Genomic DNA, 24,132 nt, shown 5'->3' with positions numbered 1-24,132 from the left:
TAACCTTTACCAACACGTCCTCTATCAATCCATAAGCTTGTTTTATTGACTTATCTGCCATCTCTAATGAGATTCTTGTAGCTTGTACCTCAAAGATCCCCAGCTTCTCCATTACAGAGAGTGGCATAAGATTTATACCTGACCCCAGGTTACACAGAGCCTTCTTAAAGGTCATGGTGCCTATGGTACATGATATCAAGAATTTACCAAAATCTTGTTTCTTTTGAGGTAGAGTTTGCTGAACCCATGTATCTAGTTCACTAATGAGCAAGGGAGATTCACCTTCACAAGTCTCATTACCAAACAACTTGGCATTTAGCTTCATGATGGCTCCTAGATATTAAGCAACTTGCTCTTCAATTACATCTTCATCATCTTCAGAAGAAGAATAGTTCTCAGAGCTTATGAATGGTAAAAGGAGGTTCAATGGAATCTCTATGGTCTCTAGGTGAGCCTCAGATTCCTTAGGTTCCTTAGTTTGGAACTCCTTTTTGTTCAGAGGACGTCCCAGGAGGTCTTCCTCATTGGGATTCACATCCTTCTCCTTCTCTTTGGATTCAGCCATTGTGATTATATCAATGGCCTTGTATTCTCTTTTTGGATTCTCTTCTGTATTGCTTGGAAGAGTACTAGGAGGAGTTTCAGTGATTTTCTTACTCAGCTGACCCACTTGTGCCTCCAAATTTCTAATGGAGGACATTGTTTCACTCATTAAACTTAAAGTGGCCTTAGATAGATCAGAGACTATGTTTGCTAAGCTAGAGGGCCTCTGCTCAGAATTCTCTGTCTGTTGCTGAGAAGATGATGGAAAAGGCTTGCTATTGTTAAACCTGTTTCTTCCACCATTATTAAAGCCTTATTAAGGCTTTTGTTGATCCTTCCATGAGAAATTTAGATGATTTCTCCATGAGGAATTGTAGGTGTTCCCATAGGATTCACCCATATAATTCACCTCTGCCATTGCAAGGTTCTCAGGATCATAAGCTTCTTCTTCAGAAGATGCCTCTTTAGTACTGTTGGATGCATTTTGCCATCCATTCAGACTCTGAGAAATCATGTTGACTTGCTAAGTCAACATTTTGTTCTGAGCCAATATGGCATTCAAAGTATCAATTTCAATAACTCCCCTCTTCTGAGGCGTCCCATTACTCACAGGATTCCTCTCGCAGGTGTACATGAATTGGTTATTTACAACCATGTCAATGAGTTCTTGAGCTTCTGCAGGCATTTTCTTTAGGTGAATGGATCTACTTTCAGAGTGGTCCAATGACATCTTAAACAATTCAGACAGACCATCATAGAATATATCCAGGATGGTCCATTCTGAAAGCATGTCAGAAGGACACTTTTTGGTCAACTGCTTATATCTTTCCCAAGCTTCATAGAGGGATTCACCTTCTTTCTGTCTGAAGGTTTGAACATCCACTCTAATCTTACTTAGCTTTTGAGGAGGAAAGAACTTGGCTAAGAAGGCCGTAACCAGCTTATCCCAAGAGTTCAAGCTATCTTTAGGTTGAGAGTCTAACCATACTCTAGCTCTGTCTCTTACAGCAAAAGGGAAAAGCATAAGCCTGTAGACTTCAGGATCTACTCCATTAGTCTTAACAGTATCACAAATCTGCAACAATTCAGTTAAGAACTGAAAAGGATCTTCTGATGGAAGTCCATAAAACTTGCAGTTCTGTTACATTAGAGCAACTAGTTGAGGTTTCAGCTCAAAATTGTTTGCTCCAATGGCAGGGATTGAGATGCTTCTTCCATGTAATTTGGAATTTAGTGTAGTAAAGTCACCAAGCATCTTCCTTGCATTATTGTTGTTATTATTTTCGGCTACCATCTCCTTTTCCTGTTCGAAAATTTCAGTTGGGTCCTCTTCAGAGTACTGTGCTTTAGTTGCTCTTAACTTCCTCTTCAAGGTCCTTTCAGGTTCAGGATCAGCTTCAACAAGAATACCTTTTTCTTTGTTCCTGCTCATATGAAGAGAAGAAAACAAAGAGAGAAAAGGAATCCTCTATGTCACAGTATAGTGATTCCTTTATGTGAGTAGAAAAAGAGGAGAATAGATGAAAGAGAAGAAAAATTCGAACACAGAAGAGAGAAGAGGGTTCGAATTTTTGAGATGAAGGGAAGTGTTAGTAAATGAATAAATTAAATAGAAAGAGATGAGAGGGAGAGAATTTCGAAAATTATTTTGAAAAAAAGGTTAGTGATTTTCGAAAATTAAGAGAAGAAATAAAATTAAAATTAAAATTTGAAACAATTAGTTAATTAAAAAGAATTTTGAAAAAGAGTGAGGAATTTTCGAAAATTAGAGAGAGAAAAGTAGTTAGATAGTTTTGAAAAAGATAAGAAACAAAAAGAAGTCAATTAATTAGTTGAAAAAGATTTGAAATCAAATTTGAAAAGATAAGAAGTTGAAAAGGATTTTAAAATTGATTTTGAAAAAGATATGATTTGAAAAAGATATTTTAAAAAGATATATATGATTGAAAAAGATATTTTGAAAAAGATTTGATTTTTAAAATTAAAATTGATTACTTGACTAACAAGAAACTAAAAGATATGATTCTAGAATTTAAAGATTGAACCTTTCTTAACAAGAAAGTAACAAACTTCAAATTTTTTTAATCAATCACATTAACTGTTAGTAAAGTTTCCAAAATTTTGAAATAAAGATAAGAAAAGATTTTGAAAATCAATTTTAAAAATTTTCGAAAATAATAAAAAATGAAAAAGATTTGATTTTTGAAAAAGATTTTGAAAAGATAGGATTTTTAAAATTGAAATCTTGACTTGACTAACAAGAAACAACTAATTTTAAAAATTTTTGACTAAGTCAACCCAAAGATTTTGAATTTTCGAGTAAAATAAGGAAAATATATTTTTTATTTTTGAATTTTTAATGATGAGAGAGAAAAACACAAATCTGACCCAAAACATGAAAATTTTGGATCAAAACCAATGATGCATGCAAGAACACTATGTATGTCAAGATGAACACCAAGAACACTTTGAAGATCAAGATGAACATCAAGACTCATTTTTGAAAAATTTTCAAGAAAAGAAAAACATGCAAGACACCAAACTTAGAAATTTTTCATGCTTAGACACTATAAATGCAAGAATGCATATGAAAAACAACAAAAGACACAAAGCAAGAAAATATGAAGATCAAACAAGAAGACTTGTCAAGAACAACTTGAAGATCATGAAGAACACATGCATGAATTTTCGAAAAATGCATAAATTTTTAAAAACATGCAATTGACACCAAATTTAAAAATTGACTCAAGACTCAAACAAGAAACACAAAAATATTTTTGTTTTTATGATTTTATGATTTTTTTGTGTTTTTCGAAAATTATTTTTTTGAAAAACGAAAACACAATAAAAAAATTTTGAAAGATTTTTGAAAACTTTTTGAAAAGAAAATTACCTAATCTGAGCAACAAGATGAATCGTCAGTTGTCCAAACTCGAACAATCCCCGACAACGGCGCCAAAAACTTGATAGGCAAAATTGTGATTTACTCTTTTTCATAACTTGAATAATTCTTAGCAATGGCTCCAAAAACTTGGTGCACACTACTATGGTTCACTCACATTCTTCACAACTTCGCACAACTAACCAGCAAGTGCACTGGGTCGTCCAAGTAATAAACCTTACGTGAGTAAGGGTCGATCCCACGGAGATTGTTGTTATGAAGCAAGCTATGGTCATCTAGTAAATCTCAGTTAGGCGGATTCAAATGGTTATAATGGTTTTCGAAAATAATAATAAATAAAGCATAAAATAAAGATAGAGATACTTATGTAATTCATTGGTAGAAATTTCAGATAAGTGTATGGAGATGATGTGTTCCTTTTGAATCTCTGCTTTCCTACTACTTTCATCCAATCCTTCTTACTCCTCTCCATGGCAAGCTGTATGTAGGGCGACACTGTTGTCAATGGCTACTTCCCATCCTCTCAGTGAAAATGGTCCAAATGCTCTTGTCATAGCACGGCTAATCATCTGTCGGTTCTCGATCATGTCGGAATAGAATCCATTGATTCTTTTGCGTCTGTCACTACGCCAAACACTCGCGAGTTTGAAGCTCGTCACAGTCATTCAATCCTTGAATCCTACTTGAAATACCACAGACAAGGTTTAGACTTTTCGGATTCTCAAGAATGGCCGCCAATAATTCCAGCTTATACCATGAAGACTCTGATTAAGGAATCCAAGAGATACTCGCTCGTTCTAAGGTAGAATGGAAGTGATTGTCAGTAACGCGTTCATAGGTGAGAATGATAATGAGTGTCATGGATCATCACATTCATCATATTGAAGTGCAACGAATATTTTAGAACAAGAATAAGCTGAATTGAATAGAAAATAGTAGTAATTGCATTAAAACTCGAGGTACAGCAGAGCTCCACACCTTAATCTATGGTGTGTAGAAATGGTGCACGAAATTGCAATCACACTTTTGCAACCCCGCACAACTAACCAGCAAGTGCACTGGGTCGTCCAAGTAATACCTTACGTGAGTAAGGGTCGATCCCACGGAGATTGTCGGCTTGAAGCAAGCTATGGTTATCTTGTAAATCTTAGTCAGGATATCAACAATTATCAGGGTTGATTGTGAAAAGTAAAAGAACATGAAATAAGTACTTGTTTTGTAGTAATGGGGAACAGGTTGAGGTTTTGGAGATGCTCCATCTTCTGAATCTCTGCTTTCCTACTGTCTTCTTCTTCAAGCACACAAGGCTCCTTCCATGGCAAGCTGTATGCAAGGGTTTCACCATTGTCAGTGGCTACCTCCCATCCTCTCAGTGGAAATGTTCAACGCACCCTGTCACGGCACGGCTATCCATCTGTCGGTTCTCAATCAGGTTGGAATAGAATCCAGTGATTCTTTTGCGTCTGTCACTAACGTCCAGCCCTCAGGAGTTTGAAGCTCGTCACAGTCATTCAATCATTGAATCCTACTCAGAATACCACAGACAAGGTTTAGACCTTCCGGATTCTCTTGAATGCCGCCATCAATTCTAGCTTATACCACGAAGATTCTGATTAAGGAATCTAAGAGATATCTACTCAATCTAAGGTAGAACGGAGGTGGTTGTCAGGCACACGTTCATAGTTGAGAATGATAATGAGTGTCACAGATCATCACATTCATCAGGTTTAAGAACAAGTGATATCTTAGAATGGAATCAAGCATGATTGAATGAAAAACAGTAGTAATTGCATTAATCCATCAAGACACAGCAGAGCTCCTCACCCCCAACCATGGAGTTTAGAGACTCATGCCGTAGAAGGTACACAAAGAAACGTGTAGAGTGTCATGAGGTGCAGATACAATGTCAAAAGATCCTATTAATAGTGAACTAGTAACCTAGGGTATACAGAAATGAGTAAATGACGTAAAAATCCACTTCTGGGTCCACTTAGTGTGTGCTTGGGCTGAGCATTGAAGCTTTCATGTGTAGAGACTTTTTCTGGAATTAAACGCCAGCTTTTATGCCAGTTTGGGCGTTTAACTCCAATTTTTATGCCAGTTCCAGCGTTAAACGCTGGGAATTCTAAAGCTGATTTGCAACGCCGGTTTGGGCCATCAAATCTCGGGCAAAGTATGGACTATTATACATTGCTGGAAAGCCCAGGATGTCTACTTTCCAACGCCGTTGAGAGCGCGCCAATTGGGCTTCTGTAGCTCCAGAAAATCTACTTCGAGTGCAGGGAGGTCAGAATCCAACAGCATCTGCAGTCCTTTTCAGCCTCTGAATCAGATTTTTGCTCAGGACCCTCAATTTCAGTCAGAAAATACCTGAAATCACAGAAAAATACACAAACTCATAGTAAAGTCCAGAAAAGTGAATTTTAACTAAAAACTAATAAAAATATAATAAAAACTAATTAAAATATACTAAAAACATACTAAAAACAATGCCAAAAAGCGTATAAATTATCCGCTCATCACAACACCAAACTTAAATTGTTGCTTGTCCCCAAGCAACTGAAAATCAAAGTAGGATAAAAAGAAGAGAATATACTATAGACTCCAAAATATCAAGGAAACTCGTCTCCAATTAGATGAGCGGGACTAGTAGCTTTTTGCTTCCGAACAGTTTTGGCATCTCACTTTATCCTTTGAAGTTCAGAATGATTGGCATCTATAGGAACTCAGAACTCAGATAGTGTTATTGATTCTCCTAGTTAAGTATACTGATTCTTGAACATAGCTAGTGTATGGGTCTTGGCTGTGGCCCAAAGCACTCTGTCTTCCAGTATTACCACCGGATACATACATGCCACAGACACTTACTTGGGTGAACCTTTTCAGATTATGACCCAGCTTTGCTAGAGTCCCCAATTAGAGGTGTCCAGGGTTCTTAAGCACACTCTTTTTGCCTTGGATCACAACTTTATTTCTTTCTTTCTTTTTCTTTCTATTTCTTCTCTCTCTTTTTTTTTGAATCACTGCTTTTTCTTGCTTCAAGAATCAATTTGATGATTTTTCAGATCCTCAATAACAGTTCTCTTTTTCCTCATTCTTTTAAGAGCCAACAATTTTAACATTCTCAAAACAACAAATTCAAAAGACATATGCACTGTTCAAGCATTCATTCGAAAAACAAAAAGTATTGTCACCACATCAAACTAATTCAACTAGTTTCAAAGATAAATTCGAAATCCTGTATTTCTTGTTCTTTTGTGATTAAAGCATTTTTCATTTAAGAGAGGTGATGGATTCATAGGACACTCATAGCTTTAAGACATGAATTTTAAATTTTATTAATTATGAATTAAGAACAAGACTCAAAAATAGATATAAGATGAGACTAGAGAAAATAAAAAACAAAAATTTAAATAGGCTCCTAATGATAGAGGTTTTCACAGAGTTAGGACTCAACAACCTTGATTTTGAGAAGTGGATGCTCCCTCAAATTGAGGGGAGAATTTTTGGCGTTTCAGTTCTTGAAGTTCACGCCCCTACTTCTCTTGTTCCTTCAGCAATTTGCAGAGCATGCAGTTCTGATTCTGCTGTTCTTCCTTAAGTTACTCCATAGTTTCTTGCAACTTGGTGATAGATGCTTCTAGGCTGGCCCAGTAGCCAATTTCAGGAAATTCAGGGAGGAACTCTTGCGCCCTCCTTTTGATAGAGTTGTCTTGCATTTGTCCTTCCATTGACTTCTTGGTGATTGGATGTTCAATGGGTATGAATTCATCTACTCCCATCTTTACCCCAGCCTCTTTACAGAGCAAGGAGATCAAGCTTGGGTAAGCCAGTTTGGCTTCAGTGGAATTCTTATTTGCAATTGTGTAGATCTCACAAGCAATCAGATGATGAACCTCCACTTCTTTTCCAAGCATAATGCAATGAATCATCACTGCTCTCTTGATAGTGACCTTAGAACGGTTGCTAGTGGGCAATATGGAACGCCCAATAAAGTCTAGCCAACCTCTTGCAATTGGTTTGAGGTCTCCCCTCTTGAGTTGGTTTGGGACACCCTTTGAATTGGTTATCCACTTAGTTCCAGGGAGGCATATGTCCTCTAGAACTTGATCCAACCCTTTATCTGCTCTCACCATTCTCCTATTAAAGGATTCAGGATCATCTTGCAGTTGAGGCAATTTGAAGATTTCTCTTATTTTGTCCAGATGGAAGTAGATAACTTTCCCTCTGACCATGGTTCTGTAAGTATGGAAAGTAGTTCCAGTCATTCTCTGCTTATCTGTCAGCCACAGATTTGAGTAGAATTCCTGAACCATATTTCTTCCAACCTTTATCTCAGGGTTGGTTAGAACTTCCCATCCTCTGTTTCGAATTTGCTCTTGGATCCTCGGATATTCATCTTCCTTCAGATCAAATTTAACTTCCGGGATCACTGACCTCAGACCCATTATTTTGTGATAATGGTCTTCATGTTCTTTGGTTAAGAACTTCTCTTGATTCCAAAGATTCTTTGGATTATTCTCTTTCTTTCCTCTTAAATTGGTTTGTTTTCCTTTAGGAGCCATGATCTTAATGAATCTTGGCTTAGTGATCATGGAAAAGCACACCAAACTTAGAGGTTTGCTTGTCCTCAAGCAAAAGAAAGGAAAGAAGAGAGAGAGGAGAAGAGCAAATTCGAATGGTGTGGGGGAATGAGGAGGCCGAACGTGTTTTTATAAGGGGGGAGGAGATTTCGAAAAAATTGGAAGGAGATTTGAGAAGATATGGGGAGAACTTGAGAGAAGGGTGAGTTTTTGAACAAGATTTGGGATTGATTTGAGAGAGATTTGAAGAATGATTTTGATTTTTGAAGATTTGAAGGTGAATGATGAAAGGTTGAAATGTGTTTATGTAGAAAAGTATGGGTCAAAAAAGGAAAGTTTGAAAAAAAAATTTGATCGGAAAGCAAAATCTTGGTCCCTGGTGCACGAAATTGTGTGGCCAATATTAATGGACTATTTAACACAGCTTCGCACAACTAACCAGCAAGTGCACTGGATCGTCCAAGTAATACCTTACGTGAGTAAGGGTCGATCCCATGGAGATTATTGGTTTGAATCAAGCTATGTTTATCTTATTATTCTTAGTCAGGATATTAATTAAAATTATCAGTTGGAATTATTAGATTGGAAAAATAAAAGAGAATAAAAGCGTTACTTGTTGTGCAGTAATGAGAAATATGTTGGAGTTTTGGAGATGCTTTGTCCTCTGAACTTCAACTCTTCCTTGAAATCCTTTTCCACACGCAAAGTCCCTTCCATGGCAAGCTCTATGTAGGGTGTCACCGTTGTCAGTGGCTACTTCCCATCCTCTCAGTGAAAACGTTCCTATGCTCTGTCACAGCACGGCTAATCATCTGTTGGTTCTCAATCAGGTTGGAATAGAATCCATTGATTCTTTTGCGTCTGTCACTAACGCCCAGCCTTCAGAAGTTTGAAGCTCGTCACAGTCATTCAATCCCAGAATCCTACTCGGAATACCACAGACAAGGTTTAGACTTTCCGGATTCTCATGAATGCCGCCATCAATCCGGCTTATACCACGAAGATTCTGATTAAGGAATCTAAGAGATACTCATTCAATCTAATGTAGAACGGAGGTGGTTGTCAGGCACACGTTCGTGGATTGAGGAAGGTGATGAGTGTCACGGATCATCACCTTCTCCATAATTAAGCGCGAATGAACATCTTAGATAAGAACAAGCGTGTTTGAATGGAAAACAAAGGAATTGTATGAATTCATCGAGACGCCGCAGAGCTCCTCACCCCCAACAATGGAGTTTAGAGACTCATGCCGTCAAAAAGTATGTAATTCAGATATGAAAATGTCATGAGGTACAAGATAGGTCTCCAAAAGTTGTTTAAATAGTAAACTAGTAACCTAGGTTTACAGAATATGAGTAAACTAAGATAATTGGTGCAGAAATCCACTTCTGGGGCCCACTTGGTGTGTGCTGGGGCTGAGACTAAAGCTATCCACGAGTTGAGGCCTTTCTTGGAGTTGAACTCCAAGTTATAACGTGTTTTGGGCGTTCAACTCCGAATCATGACGTTTTTCTGGCGTTTAACTCTAGACAGCAGCATGTACTTGGCGTTCAACGCCAAGTTACGTCGTCTATCTTGGCGCAAAGTATGGACTATTATATATTGCTGGAAAGCCCTGGATGTCTACTTTCCAACGCCGTTGAGAGCGCGCCAATTGAACTCTTGTAGCTCCAAAAAATCCATTCCGAGTGCAGGGAGGTCAGGATCCAACAGCATCAGCAGTCCTTTTTCAGCCTAACTCAGATTTTTGCTCAGCTCCTTCAATTTCAGCCAGAATTTACCTGAAATCACAGGAAAACACACAAACTCATAGTAAAGTCCAGAAATATGATTTTTGCTTAAAAAACCAATAATATTCTACTAAAAACCAATTGAAACATGCTAAAATCTACATGAAATTACCCCCAAAAAGCGTATAAAATATCCGCTCATCACAACACCAAACTTAAACTGTTGCTTGTCCTCAAGCAACTAGATGAATAAAATAGGTTTTAACAGAAATTAAGAAGTAATCATATTTTGGAGTTTTAAATGAAGCTCAAATTCTTATTAGATGAGCGGGACTTGTAGCTTTTTGTTTCTGAACAGTTTTGGCATCTCCCTTTATCCTTTGAATTTCAGAATGATTGGCATCCATAGGAACTCAGAATTCAGATAGTATTATTGATTCTCCTAGTGTAGTATGTTGATTCTTGAACACAGTTATTTTATGAGTCTTGGCCGTGGCCCTAAGCACTTTGTTTTCCAGTATTACTACCAGATACATAAATGCCACAGACACATGACTAGGTGAACCTTTTCAGATTGTGACTCAGCTTTGCTAGAGTCCCCAGTCAGAGGTGTCCAGAGCTCTTGAGCACACTCTTTTTGCCTTGGAAAACCACTCAGTCTCAAGTTTGTAACTTGGACCTGCATGCCACAAGCACATGGTTAGGGACAGCTTGGTTTAGCCGCTTAGGTCTGGAACTATTTCCTTAGGCCCTCCTATCCACTGATGCTCAAAGCCTTGGATCCTTTTTACCCTTGCCTTTTGGTTTTAAGGGCTGTTTGGCTTTTATTCCTTTTGATCCAATTTTTTTTTTTACTGCTTTCTCTTGCTTCAAGAATCAATGCTCATGATTTTTCAGATCATCAATAATATTTTTCGTGTTCCTCATTCTTTCAGGAGCCAATATTCATCAAATTCAAAGTACAAGTTATTCACTGCTAAAGCATTCATTCAGAGAACAAAAAGTATTGCCACCACACATAGTTAATTATAATTTTTATTATTAAGAACTCGAAAAATATAGATTACTTCTTTATTCAAAAAAAAATCTACTACTTTATTCATGCCTGATGATGATGAGAAAAATAAATTATAGCTTAATTGGAAATAAAATCAAAATAGATATACTAATTACTACTACTATATATCTCCTAAGGTAAATTTCTATAATAACACTATCACTAAGTTAAAGCAGAAAAATTGGAACTCAACAACCTGTTGTTTTGAGGAATAGATGTCCCTCTAATCTGTGGGGTGCTTTTTAAGGATTAATTTTTTGGCGCTTCAGCTCCCTTAGATCACGCCCTTGCTCTTCCTGTTCCTTTAGCAGTTTGCAAAGCATGCTACTTTGATTGTTCTGTTCTTCCTTTAATTGTTCCATAGCTTCTTGCAATTTGGAAATAGAAGCCTCAAGATGTTCCCAATATTCGAATTGAGGCAGTTCTGGGAGGGCTTCCTGTGCTCTTCTCTTGGCTGAGTCATCTTGTTGCTGTTGTCTGACCATTGATATTCCAGTGATTGGCCTCTCAACTGGGATATACTCTGTTATTCCCATCTTCACTCCAGCATCTTTGCAGAGCATAGAAATTAAGCTTGGATAGGCCCATCTGGCGTCCTTGGAATTCCTGTTTGCTATTTTGTATAGCTCACATGAGATCAGTTGGTGGACTTCTACTTCTTTTCCCAACATGATGCAGTGAATCATTACTGCTCTTTTAACAGTAACTTCAGAACGGTTGCTGGTGGGCAATATGGAACGCCCTATGAAATCTAGCCAGCCTCTGGCTACTGGTTTTAGATCTTCTCTTTTGAGTTGATTTGGGATGCCAGTCGTGCTGGTGGTCCACCTGGCTTCAGGGATGCATATATCCTCTAGAATCTTGTCCAGACCTTTATTTACCCTCATCATTCTCCTATTAAAGGAGTCTGGGTCATCTTTCAGTTGGGGAAGCTTAAATATCTCCCTGATCTTGTCAGGATGGGTATGAACAATCTTTCCTCTGACTAAGGTCCGATGGTCATAGAGAGCAGCTCCAATTATTCTTTGCCTGTCTGTCTGCCATAGATTAGCATAGAACTCCTGAACCATGTTCCTTCCCACTTTCGTTTCAGGATTGGCCAGAATTTCCCAGTTCCTGTTTCGAATTTGCTCTTGGATCTCCGGATATTCATCTTCTTTCAGATCAAATTTGACTTCCGGGATCACTGATCTGTGACTCATTATCTTGTAGTAATGGTCTGAATGTTCTTTAGTTAAGAACTTCCCTTGATTCCAAAGTGGTTTTGGAGTGTTCTCTTTCTTGCCTCTTGGGGTGGGTTGTTTTCCTTTAGGAGCCATGATCTTAATGAGTATGTTTTTGTGATCACGGATAAACACACCAAACTTAGAGCTTTGCTTGTCCTCAAGCAAAAGAGAAGAAAGAAGAGGGATAGGAGGAGAGCAAGTGTGGCATGGTGATGATGAGAGGGGCGCCGAATTCAATATATAGGGAGGGGGTGGGAAATTTTCGAAAATAAGAAAAAGATAAGATAGAAGATATTATTTGTAAAAGATAGATATGATAAGAAAAAGATATAGTTTAAAAAGGGAAAGATCTGAATAATAATTAAAAGATAGATCTGAATTTTTAATTTTGAAAAAGATTTTAAAAAGATAATTGAGTTTTGAAAACAAACTTAAAAGAGTTGGATTGGATTGGAAAACAATTTGTCTTTATGGATTAAGATATGTTTGAAATTTTTGAAACAAGGATTTTTAGAAATCAGGATTTTTAGAAAACTAATTTGATATGAGGGATGACAATTTGAAACATGTTTATGTAAGAAATCATGAATTGAAACATAAAAATTTAGAAAAATTATAAAGGAAAACGAATTTTTACCTCCTCCCACCATCCTGGCGTTAAACGCCCAAACGATGCATGTTTTGGGCGTTTAACGCCCAAATGCTGCTTCTCCTGGGCGTTCAACGCCCAGCTGATGCTTCTTTCTGGCGTTGAACGCCAGGAGGTCCTTTGTCACTGGGCGTTTTTCTGAACGCCCAGGATGCTAACATTCTGGCGTTAAACGTCCAGAAGGTGCTTCTTTCTGGCGTTTAACGCCCAGAAGATGCTCCCTTCTGGCATTTAACGCCCAGATGGCTACCCTTACTGGCGTTAAACGCCCAGTGGGTGCTTCTTTTGGGCGTTCAACGCCCAAAGTGTTTCTTACTGGCTTTTTTTCGCCAGTGAACTTCCAAATTCCCCTGTAACTCTGTGAAATCGATTAATTGCCTTTTTTACCTTGAAGATATGTGACCTATACCTGTAAAAATCAACAGAAAAAAATAAAATTAAATTTTGTGATTGGCTGGGTTGCCTCCCAACAAGCGCTTCTTTAATGTCATTAGCTGGACTATTACTGAGCTTTAATTAAGTCTCAGTTTTGAGCATTCTTGCTCAAAATTACCTTCAAGATAATGCTTAACTCTTTGTCCATTAACAATAAACTTTTTGTTAGAGTCATTATCCTGAAGCTCTATGTATCCATATGGTGATACACTTGTAATTACATATGGACCTCTCCACCAGGATTTTAATTTCCCAGGGAATAATTTGAGCCTAGAATTAAATAGCAGAACTTTCTGCCCCGGCTCAAAGACTCTGGATGACAATTTCTTATCATGCCATCTTTTCGCTTTCTCTTTGTATATTTTTGCATTCTCGAAAGCATTGAGTCTAAATTCCTCTAGCTCATTTAATTGGAGCAATCGTTTTTCTCCAGCTAACTTGGCATCAAGGTTTAGGAATCTGGTTGCCCAGTAGGCCTTGTGTTCCAGTTCCACTGGCAAGTGACATGCCTTTCCATACACAAGCTGGTATGGAGAGGTCCCTATAGGGGTCTTGAATGCTGTTCTGTATGCCCACAGAGCATCATCCAAGCTTCTTGCCCAATCCCTTCTACGGTTAATTACAGTCCGTTCCAGGATTCTTTTGAGTTCTCTATTTGAGACTTCAGCTTGCCCATTAGTTTGTGGATGATATGGAGTAGCTACCCTGTGGCTAACTCCATAACGTACCAGAGTAGAGTAAAGCTGTTTATTGCAGAAATGAGTGCCCCCATCACTGATTAATACTCTAGGGATACCAAATCTGCTGAAGATGTGTTTCTGGAGGAATTTTAACACTGTTTTAGTGTCATTAGTGGGTGTTGCAATAGCCTCCACCCATTTGGATACATAATCCACTGCCACCAGAATATAAGTGTTTGAGTATGATGGTGGGAAAGGTCCCATGAAGTCAATGCCCCGTACATCAAACAACTCAATCTCCAAGATCCCTTGTTGAGGCATGGCATAACTGTGAGGTAGGTTGCCTGATCTTTGGCAACTGTCACAATTAAGCACAAATGCTCGGGAATCTTTATAAATAGTAGGCCAGTAGAAGCCACTTTGGAGGACTCTTGTGGCTGTTCGCTCACTTCCAAATTGTCCTCCATACTATGATCCATGGCAGTGCCATAGAATCTTTTGCGCTTCTTCCTTAGGCACACATCTACGGATTACTCCGTCTGCACATCTCTTGAAGAGATATGGTTCATCCCAAAGATAGTACTTTGCATCTGTGATCAATTTCTTTGATTGCAGCCTACTGTACTCTTTGGGTATGAATCTCACTGCCTTGTAGTTTGCAATGTCTGCAAACCATGGCACTTCCTGGATGGCAAAGAGTTGCTCATCCAGAAAAGTTTCAGAGATCTCAGTGAGGGGGAGGGACGCCCCTTCTGCTGGTTCTATTCGGGACAGATGATCTGCTACTTGATTCTCTGTCCCTTTTCTGTCTCTTATTTCTATATCAAACTCTTGCAGAAGCAGCACCCATCTGATGAGTCTGGGTTTTGAATCCTGCTTTGTGAGTAGATATTTAAGAGCAGCATGATCAGTGTACACAATCACTTTTGATCCTACTAAATAGGATCTGAATTTGTCAATGGCGTAAACCACTGCAAGTAGCTCTTTTTCTGTGGTTGTGTAATTCTTCTGTGCATCATTTAGAACACGGCTGGCATAGTAAATGACGTGCAGAAGCTTGTCATGCCTTTGTCCCAACACTGCACCAATGGCATGGTCACTGGCATCACACATCAATTCAAATGGTAATGTCCAGTCTGGTGCAGAGATGATTGGTGCTGTAACCAATTTAGCTTTCAGAGTCTCAAATGCCTGCAGACACTCTTTATCAAAGATAAATGGCGTGTCAGCAGCTAGCAGGTTGCTCAGAGGTTTGGCAATTTTTGAAAAATCCTTTATAAACCTCCTATAGAATCCTGCATGCCCCAGAAAGCTTCTGATTGCCTTAACATTGGCAAGTGGTGGTAATTTTTCAATTACTTCTACCTTAGCTTGATCCACCTCTATTCCCTTGTTCAAAATTTTGTGCCCAAGGACAATTCCTTCAGTCACCATAAAGTGACATTTTTCCCAGTTTAAAACCAGGTTAGTCTCTTGGCATCTTTTCATAACAAGTGCTAAATGGTTAAGGCAGGAGCTGAATGAGTCTCCAAATACTGAAAAGTTATCCATGAAGACTTCCAGGAATTTTTCCACCATATCAGAGAAAATTGAGAGCATGCACCTCTGAAAGGTTGCAGGTGCATTGTACAGGCCAAATGGCATCCTTCTGTATGCAAATACTCCAGATGGACATGTGAATGCCGTTTTCTCTTGATCCTGGGGATCTACTGCAATCTGATTATAACCTGAATATCCATCCAGGAAGCAGTAGTATTCATGACCTGCTAGTCTTTCTAGCATTTGGTCTATGAATGGTAAAGGAAAATGATCCTTTCTGGTGGCTGTATTGAGCCTTCTATAATCAATACACATACGCCACCCTGTAACTGTTCTTGTAGGAACCAGTTCATTTTTTTCATTATGAACCACTGTCATGCCTCCCTTCTTAGGAACGACTTGGACAGGGCTCACCCAGGGGCTGTCAGAAATAGGATAAATTATCCCAGCCTCTAGTAATTTAGTGACCTCCTTCTGCACAACTTCCTTCATGGCTGGGTTCAGCCGCCTTTGTGGTTGAACCACTGGCTTGGCGTCACCTTCCAATAGGATCTTGTGCATGCATCTGGCTGGGCTAATGCCCTTGAGATCACTGATGGACCACCCAAGAGCTGTCTTGTGTGTCCTTAGCACTTGAATTAGTGCTTCCTCTTCCTGTGGCTCTAAGGTAGAGCTTATAATTACAGGAAAGGTATCACCTTCTCCCAGAAATGCATATTTCAGGGATGGTGGTAATGGTTTGAGTTCGGGTTTTGGAGGTTTCTCCTCTTCTTGAGGGATTTTCAGAGGTTCTATTATCTTCTCGGATTCCTCCAAATCAGGCTGAACATCTTTAAAGATGTCCTCTAGCTCTGATTCGAGACTCTCAGCTATATTGACCTCTCTTACCAGAGAGTCAATAATATCAACACTCATGCAGTCATTTGGGGTGTCTGGATGTTGTATGGCTTTGACAACATTCAACTTGAACTCCTCCTCATTAACTCTCAAGGTTACTTCCCCTTTTTGGACGTCAATGAGGGTTCGGCCAGTTGCTAGGAAAGGTCTTCCTAGAATGAGAGTTGCACTCTTGTGCTCCTCCATTTCCAGCACCACAAAGTCAGTAGGAAAGGCAAATGGCCCAACCTTGACAATCATGTCTTCAATCACACCTGATGGGTATTTAATGGAGCCATCAGCAAGTTGAAGACATATCCTGGTTGGTTTGATTTCTTCAGTCAAACCAAGCTTTCTGATAGTAAATGCAGGTATTAGGTTGATACTTGCCCCAAGATCACATAAAGCTTGCTTGGTACAAGTACCTTCTAATGTGCATGGTATCATAAAGCTCCCAGGATCTTTAAGCTTCTCAGGTAAGCTTTTCAGAATGACTGCACTGCATTCTTCAGTGAGGTAAACTTTTTCAGTTTCCCTCCAATCCTTCTTATGACTTAAGATCTCTTTCATGAACTTAGCATAAGAGGGTATTTGCTCAAGTGCTTCTGCAAACGGAATCTTTATTTCAAGAGTCCTGAGATAGTCTGCAAAGCGGGCAAATTGCTTATCCTGTTCCGCTTGGCGGAGTTTTTGAGGATAAGGCATTTTGGCTTTGTATTCCTCAACCTTAGTTGCTGCAGGTTTATTACCTACAGAAGTGGGTTGGGAAGCCCTTTTAGACGGGTTGTCATCAGCACTTGTATGTGACTGATCCCCCACTGGCATTTGAATGCCAGGGGTGGAAGCTGGAGTGGCGTTAGACGCCATCTCCCCATTTGTTACTGGCGTCTGAACGCCAGAACTATGTTCCCTTTGGGCGTTCAACGCCGGATTCATGCTTGTTTCTGGCGTTGAACGCCAGGAATGAGCATGGTCTGGGCGTTCAGCGCTAGCATTATTCCTCTCTGGGCTCTAATTGTCCTCAGAGGGATTTTGAGTAGCTATTTGTTCATTTCTTGGCTTCCTGCTGCTTTGAAGTGAGGTATTTAATGTTTTCCCACTTCTTAGTTGAACTGCTTGGCATTCTTCTGCTATTTGTTTTGACAGTTGCTTTTCTGTTTGCCTTAACTGTACTTCCATATTCCTGTTAGCCATTCTTGTTTCCTGTAGCATTTCCTTGAATTCGGCTAGCTGCTGAGTTAGAAAGTCTAATTGCTGATTGAATTCATTAGCCTGATCTACAGGACTGAGTTCAGCAGTTACTGTTTTAGCTTCTTCTTTCGTGGAAGATTCACTGCTTAGGTACAGATGCTGATTTCTGGCAACTGTATCAATAAGCTCTTGAGCTTCTTCAATTGTTTTTCTCATATGTATAGATCCACCAGCTAAGTGGTCTAGAGAAATCTGAGCTTTTTCTGTAAGCCCAAAGTAGAAGATGTCTAATTGCACCCACTCTGAAAACATTTCAGAGGGGCATTTTCTTAGCATCTCTCTGTATCTCTCCCAGGCATCATAAAGGGATTCATTATCTCCTTGTTTAAAGCCTTGGATGCTTAGCCTTAGCTGTGTCATCCGTTTTGGAGGGAAATAGTGATTCAGGAATTTTTTTGACAGCTGTTTCCATGTTTTTATGCTGTTCTTAGGCTGGTTATTTAACCACCTCTTAGCTTGATCTTTTACAGCAAATGGAAACAGTAATAATCTGTCGACATCCTGATCCACTTCTTTATCATGTACTGTGTCAGCAATTTGTAAAAATTGTGCCAGAAACTCTGTAGGTTCTTCATGTGTAAGACCAGAATACTGGCAGTTTTGCTGCACCATGATAATGAGCTGAGGATTCAACTCAAAACTACTAACTCCAATGGAGGGTATACAGATACTACTCCCATATGAAGCAGTAGTGGGGTTAGCATATGACCCCAGAGTCCTCCTGGACTGATCATTCCCACTTAATTCCATGATGGAATAAAATAGATGATATGTATGTTGCTATTATTTATTTTATAAAAATTAATTTTTATAAAATAAAATAAGAACGAAATAAATAAAGGAAATTGGAAATATTTTGAAATTGAAATTTGAATTTTTATATAAAAATTTCGAAAAATGTAGTTCAAAATTAGTTAGAAAGTATATATTTTTTGAATTTTGAATTTTATGATGAAAGAGAAAAATATGCAAAAGACACAAGATTTAAAATTTTTAGATCCAATATTCCTTATTTTTGAAAATTTTGGAGGGAAAACACCAAGAAACACCAAACTTAAAAATTTTAAGATCAAAGCACAAGAAAGACTCAAGAACACTTTGAAACTTCACAAGAACACCAAGAACAAAAGAAAGAACACCAAACTTAAAATTTTTAGAAAACCAAGACAAATTTTCGAAAATTAAAGAAAACTTAACAAGAAAACACCAAACTTAAAGTTTGGCACAAAATTCAATAAAAGAAAAATTATTTTTGAAAAAGATTCCAAAGAAGATGCCCAATTATGAAGAACAACTACTAAAGCTCCAGCAAAATGGGCAGCAACTTCAGAGTTGATTTTAAAAATGTATTATATTTATGGATATAAGTAAAAATTTTTGAAAGTTACTGTTTTGAAAAAGCACAAGAAAAACAAGAAAAGACACAAAACAAGAAAAACTCACGATCAAACAAGCAAAATAAACAAGAACAACTTGAAGATCAATGAAGAACACAGACACTAAAACGAAAATTTTAAATAAAAAATATAAAATATGAAATTGACACCAAACTTAGAATAAGACACTAGACTCAAAGAGAAATTAAAAATTAATAAAGAAAAATAGTATTTTTGAAAAGAAAATAAAAGACTCTGACCCAATTACCAAAATCTTCCTAATCTAAGAAATAAAATAAACCTTTAGTTTGTTCAAACTCGAACAATCCCTGGCAACGGCGCCAAAAACTTGGTGCACGAAATTGTGTGGCCAATATTAATGGACTATTTAGCACAGCTTCGCACAACTAACCAGCAAGTGCACTGGGTCGTCCAAGTAATACCTTACGAGAGTAAGGGTCGATCCCACGGAGATTATTGGTTTGAATCAAGCTATGTTTATCTTATTATTCTTAGTCAGGATATTAATTAAAATTATCAGTTGGAATTATTAGATTGGAAAAATAAAAGAGAATAAAAGCGTTACTTGTTGTGCAGTAACGAGAAATATGTTGGAGTTTTGGAGATGCTTTGTCCTCTGAACTTCAACTCTTCCTTGAAACCCTTTTCCACACGCAAAGTCCCTTCCATGGCAAGCTCTATGTAGGGTGTCACCGTTGTCAGTGGCTACTTCCCATCCTCTCAGTGAAAACGTTCCTATGCTCTGTCACAGCACGGCTAATCATCTGTCGGTTCTCAATCAAGTTGGAATAGAATCCATTGATTCTTTTGCGTCTATCACTAACGCGCAGCCTTCAGGAGTTTGAAGCTCGTCACAATCATTCAATCCCAGAATCCTACTCGGAATACCACAGACAAGGTTTAGACTTTCCGGATTCTCATGAATGCCGCCATCAATCCGGCTTATACCACGAAGATTCTGATTAAGGAATCTAAGAGATACTCATTCAATCTAATGTAGAATGGAGGTGGTTGTCAAGCACACGTTCGTGGATTGAGGAAGGTGATGAGTGTCACGGATCATCACCTTCTCCATAATTAAGCGCGAATGAACATCTTAGATAAGAACAAGCGTGTTTGAATGGAAAACAAAGGAATTGTATTAATTCATCGAGACGCCGCAGAGCTCCTCACCCCCAACAATGGAGTTTAGAGACTCATGCCGTCAAAAAGTATGTAATTCAGATCTGAAAATGTCATGAGGTACAAGATAAGTCTCCAAAAGTTGTTTAAATAGTAAACTAGTAACCTAGGTTTACAGAATATGAGTAAACTAAGATAATTGGTGCAGAAATCCACTTCTGGGGTCCACTCGGTGTGTGCTGGGGCTGAGACTAAAGCTATCCACGAGTTGAGGCCTTTCTTGGAGTTGAACTCCAAGTTATAACGTGTTTTGGGCGTTCAACTCCGAATCATGACGTTTTTCTGGCGTTTAACTCCAGACAGCAGCATGTACTTGGCGTTCAACGCCAAGTTACGTCATCTATCTTCGCGCAAAGTATGGACTATTATATATTGCTGGAAAGCCCTGGATGCCTACTTTTCAACGCCGTTGAGAGCGCGCCAATTGGACTCCTGTAGCTCCAAAAAATCCATTCCGAGTGCAGGGAGGTCAGGATCCAACAGCATCAGCAGTCCTTTTTCAGCCTAACTCAGATTTTTGCTCAGCTCCTTCAATTTCAGCCAGAATTTACCTGAAATCACAGGAAAACACACAAACTCATAGTAAAGTCCAGAAATATGATTTTTGCTTAAAAAACCAATAATATTCTACTAAAAACCAATTGAAACATGCTAAAATCTACATGAAATTACCCCCAAAAAGCGTATAAAATATCTGCTCATCAGTCCCCCACCTTTCTGGCGTTAAACGCCCAGAATGGCATCCATTCTGGCGTTTAACGCCCATTTGCTAGCCAATGTGGGCGTTTAACGCCCAGCCAGGTGCCCTGGCTTGCGTTAAACGCCAGAATCCCCTTTGTCACTGGGTGTTTTGCTAAACGCCCAGGATGCTGCACACCTGGCGTTAAACGCCCAGAATGGTGCCCATTCTGGCGTTTAACGCCCAAAATGGCACCTTTACTGGCGTTAAACACCCAGAATAGTGCCCATTCTGGCGTTTAACGCCCAAAGTACCCCTTACTGGCATTTTTTCGCCAGTAAGCTCTTTTTCTCTGCTTTTTGCACCGAATCCTTCTGTAACTCTGTGAATTCCTTCATTTTTGATACTTGCCCTTGTAGAAACAAAACATATAACCTGCTAATGACTGGGTTGCCTCCCAGCAAGCGCTTCTTTACTGTCTTTAGCTGGACCTTCACTGAGAATCACTCAAGTCTCAGTTTTGAGCATTCTTGCTCAAAATTGTTTTCAAGATAATGCTTGATCCTCTGTCCATTAACAATGAACTTTTTGTCAGACTCAGTATCCTGGAGCTCAACATATCCATATGGTGATACTCCTGTAATCACATACGGACCCCTCCAATGAGATTTAAGCTTTCCTGGGAACAATCTGAGCCTAAAGTTGAATAGCAGAACTTTTTGTCCTGGCTCAAAGACTCTGGATGATAACTTCTTGTCATGCCACTTCTTTGCCTTTTCCTTATAAATTTTTGCATTTTCAAAGGCATTGAGTCTGAACTCCTCTAGCTCATTTAGTTGGAGCAATCTTTTTTCACCAGCTAATTGAGCATCCATGTTTAGGAACCTGGTTGCCCAGTAGGCTTTATGTTCCAATTCCACGGGCAAATGACAGGCCTTGCCATACACCAGTTGGTATGGAGAGGTTCCTATAGGAGTCTTGAATGCTGTTCTGTATGCCCACAGAGCATCATCCAAACTCTTTGCCCAATCCTTTCTTCGGGCTATCACAGTCCGTTCTAGGATTCTTTTTAGCTCTCTGTTAGAGACTTCAGCTTGCCCATTTGTCTGTGGATGATACGGAGTTGCCACTTTGTGGCTAATTCCATATCTGACCATAGCAGAGTATAGCTGTTTATTGCAGAAATGAGTGCCCCCGTCACTGATTAGTACTCTGGGAACACCAAACCTGCTGAAGATGTGTTTCTGGAGGAATTTCAACACGGTCTTGGTATCATTAGTGGGTGTAGCAATTGCTTCTACCCACTTAGATACATAGTCCACTGCCACCAGAATGTAAGTGTTTGAGTATAATGGTGGGAATGGACCCATGAAGTCAATTCCCCATACATCAAACAATTCAATCTCTAATATCCCTTGTTGAGGCATGGCATATCCGTGAGGCAAGTTACCAGCTCTTTGGCAATTGTCACAGTTACGCACAAACTCTCGGGCATCTTTATAGAGAGTAGGCCAGTAGAAGCCACATTGGAGGACTTTAGTGGCTATTCGTTCACTTCCAAAATGTCTTCCATACTGTGATCCATGGCAGTGCCATAGGATCCTTTGTGCTTCTTCTCTAGGTACACATCTGCGGATCATTCCGTCTGCACACCTCTTAAAGAGATATGGCTCATCCCATAGGTAGTACTTGACATCTGAAATTAATTTCTTTCTTTGCACTCTGCTGTACTCCTGGGGTATGAACCTCACAGCTTTATAATTTGCAATATCTGCAAACCATGGAGCTTCCTGAATGGCAAAGAGTTGCTCATCTGGGAAAGTCTCAGAGATCTCAGTAGAAGGGAGGGACGCCCCAGCTACTGGTTCTATTCGGGACAGATGATCAGCCTCTTGGTTCTCTGTCCCTTTTCTGTCTCTTATTTCTATATCAAACTCTTGCAGAAGCAACACCCATCTTATAAGCCTGGGTTTTAAATCATGCTTTGTGAGTAAGTATTTAAGAGCAGCATGGTCAATGTACACAATCACTTTGGATCCCACTAGATAGGATCTAAACTTGTCAATGGCATAGACCACTGCAAGTAACTCTTTTTCTGTGGTTGTGTAATTCTTTTGTGCATCATTTAGAACACGGCTGGCATAATAAATGACGTGCAGAAGCTTGTTATGCCTCTGTCCCAATACTGCACCAATGGCATGGTCACTGGCATCACACATTAGTTCGAATGGCAATGTCCAATCTAGTGCAGAGATGACTGGTGCTGTGACCAGCTTGGCTTTCAGGGTCTCAAATGCCTGCAGACACTGTGTATCAAACACAAATGGTGTGTCAGCAGCTAGCAGGTTGTTCAAAGGTTTTGCAATTTTCGAAAAATCCTTTATAAACCTTCTATAGAATCCTACATGCCCCAGAAAGCTTCTGATTGCCTTTACATTGGCAGGTGGTGGTAATTTTTCAATTACCTCTACCTTTGCCTTATCCACCTCTATTCCCCTGCTTGAAATTTTGTGCCCAAGGACAATTCCCTCAGTCACCATAAAGTGACATTTCTTCCAGTTTAAAACCAGGTTAGTCTCTTGGCACCTTTTCAGGACAAGTGCTAGGTGGTCAAGACAGGAGTTGAATGAGTCTCCATATACTGAGAAGTCATCCATGAAGACTTCCAGAAATTTCTCCACCATGTCAGAGAAGATGGATAACATGCATCTCTGAAAGGTTGCAGGAGCATTACACAGACCAAAAGGCATCTTCCTGTAGGCAAACACACCAGAAGGGCAAGTAAATGCTGTTTTCTCTTGGTCCTGAGGATCTACTGCAATTTGGTTGTAACCTGAATAGCCATCCAAAAAGCAGTAATAATCATGACCAGCTAGTCTTTCTAGCATTTGGTCTATGAATGGTGAAGGAAAATGATCCTTTCTGGTGGCTGTATTGAGCCTTCTGTAGTCAATACACATACGCCACCCTGTGACTGTTCTTGTAGGAACCAGTTCATTTTTTTCATTATGAACCACTGTCATGCCTCCCTTTTTGGGGACAACTTGTACAGGGCTCACCCAGGGGCTATCAGAAATAGGATAAATAATCCCAACCTCTAGTAATTTAGTGACCTCTTTCTGCACCACCTCCTTCATGGCTGGATTTAGCCTCCTCTGTGGTTGGACCACTGGTTTGGCATTATCCTCCAACAGGATCTTGTGCATGTATCTAGCTGGGCTAATGCCCTTAAGATCACTTATGGACCACCCAAGAGCTGTCTTGTGTGTCCTTAGCACTTGAATCAGTGCTTCCTCTTCCTGTGGATTTAAAGCAGAGCTTATAATTACTGGAAAAGTGTCACCTTCTCCCAGAAATGCATACTTCAGGGATGGTGGTAGTGGTTTGAGTTCAGGTTTGGGAG

General features: G+C 39.3%; 1 non-coding gene across 1 annotated transcript; it reads left to right on the top strand.

Annotated features, from left to right (window-relative positions):
• The first annotated feature begins 1,328 nt into the window (after window positions 1-1,328).
• Window positions 1,329-1,435, top strand: LOC112718713 (small nucleolar RNA R71). Its single transcript, XR_003161040.1, has one exon. It is a non-coding gene; the product is annotated as a small nucleolar RNA R71 (small nucleolar RNA).
• The last annotated feature ends 22,697 nt before the right edge of the window (window positions 1,436-24,132 follow it).

The sequence above is a fragment of the Arachis hypogaea genome, chromosome 10 (genome assembly GCF_003086295.3).
Source record: "Arachis hypogaea cultivar Tifrunner chromosome 10, arahy.Tifrunner.gnm2.J5K5, whole genome shotgun sequence".
NCBI classification, from domain to species: Eukaryota; Viridiplantae; Streptophyta; class Magnoliopsida; order Fabales; family Fabaceae; genus Arachis; species Arachis hypogaea.
Note: the sequence above shows the minus strand (reverse complement) of the source record. Positions and strands in the feature narration are given on the sequence as shown.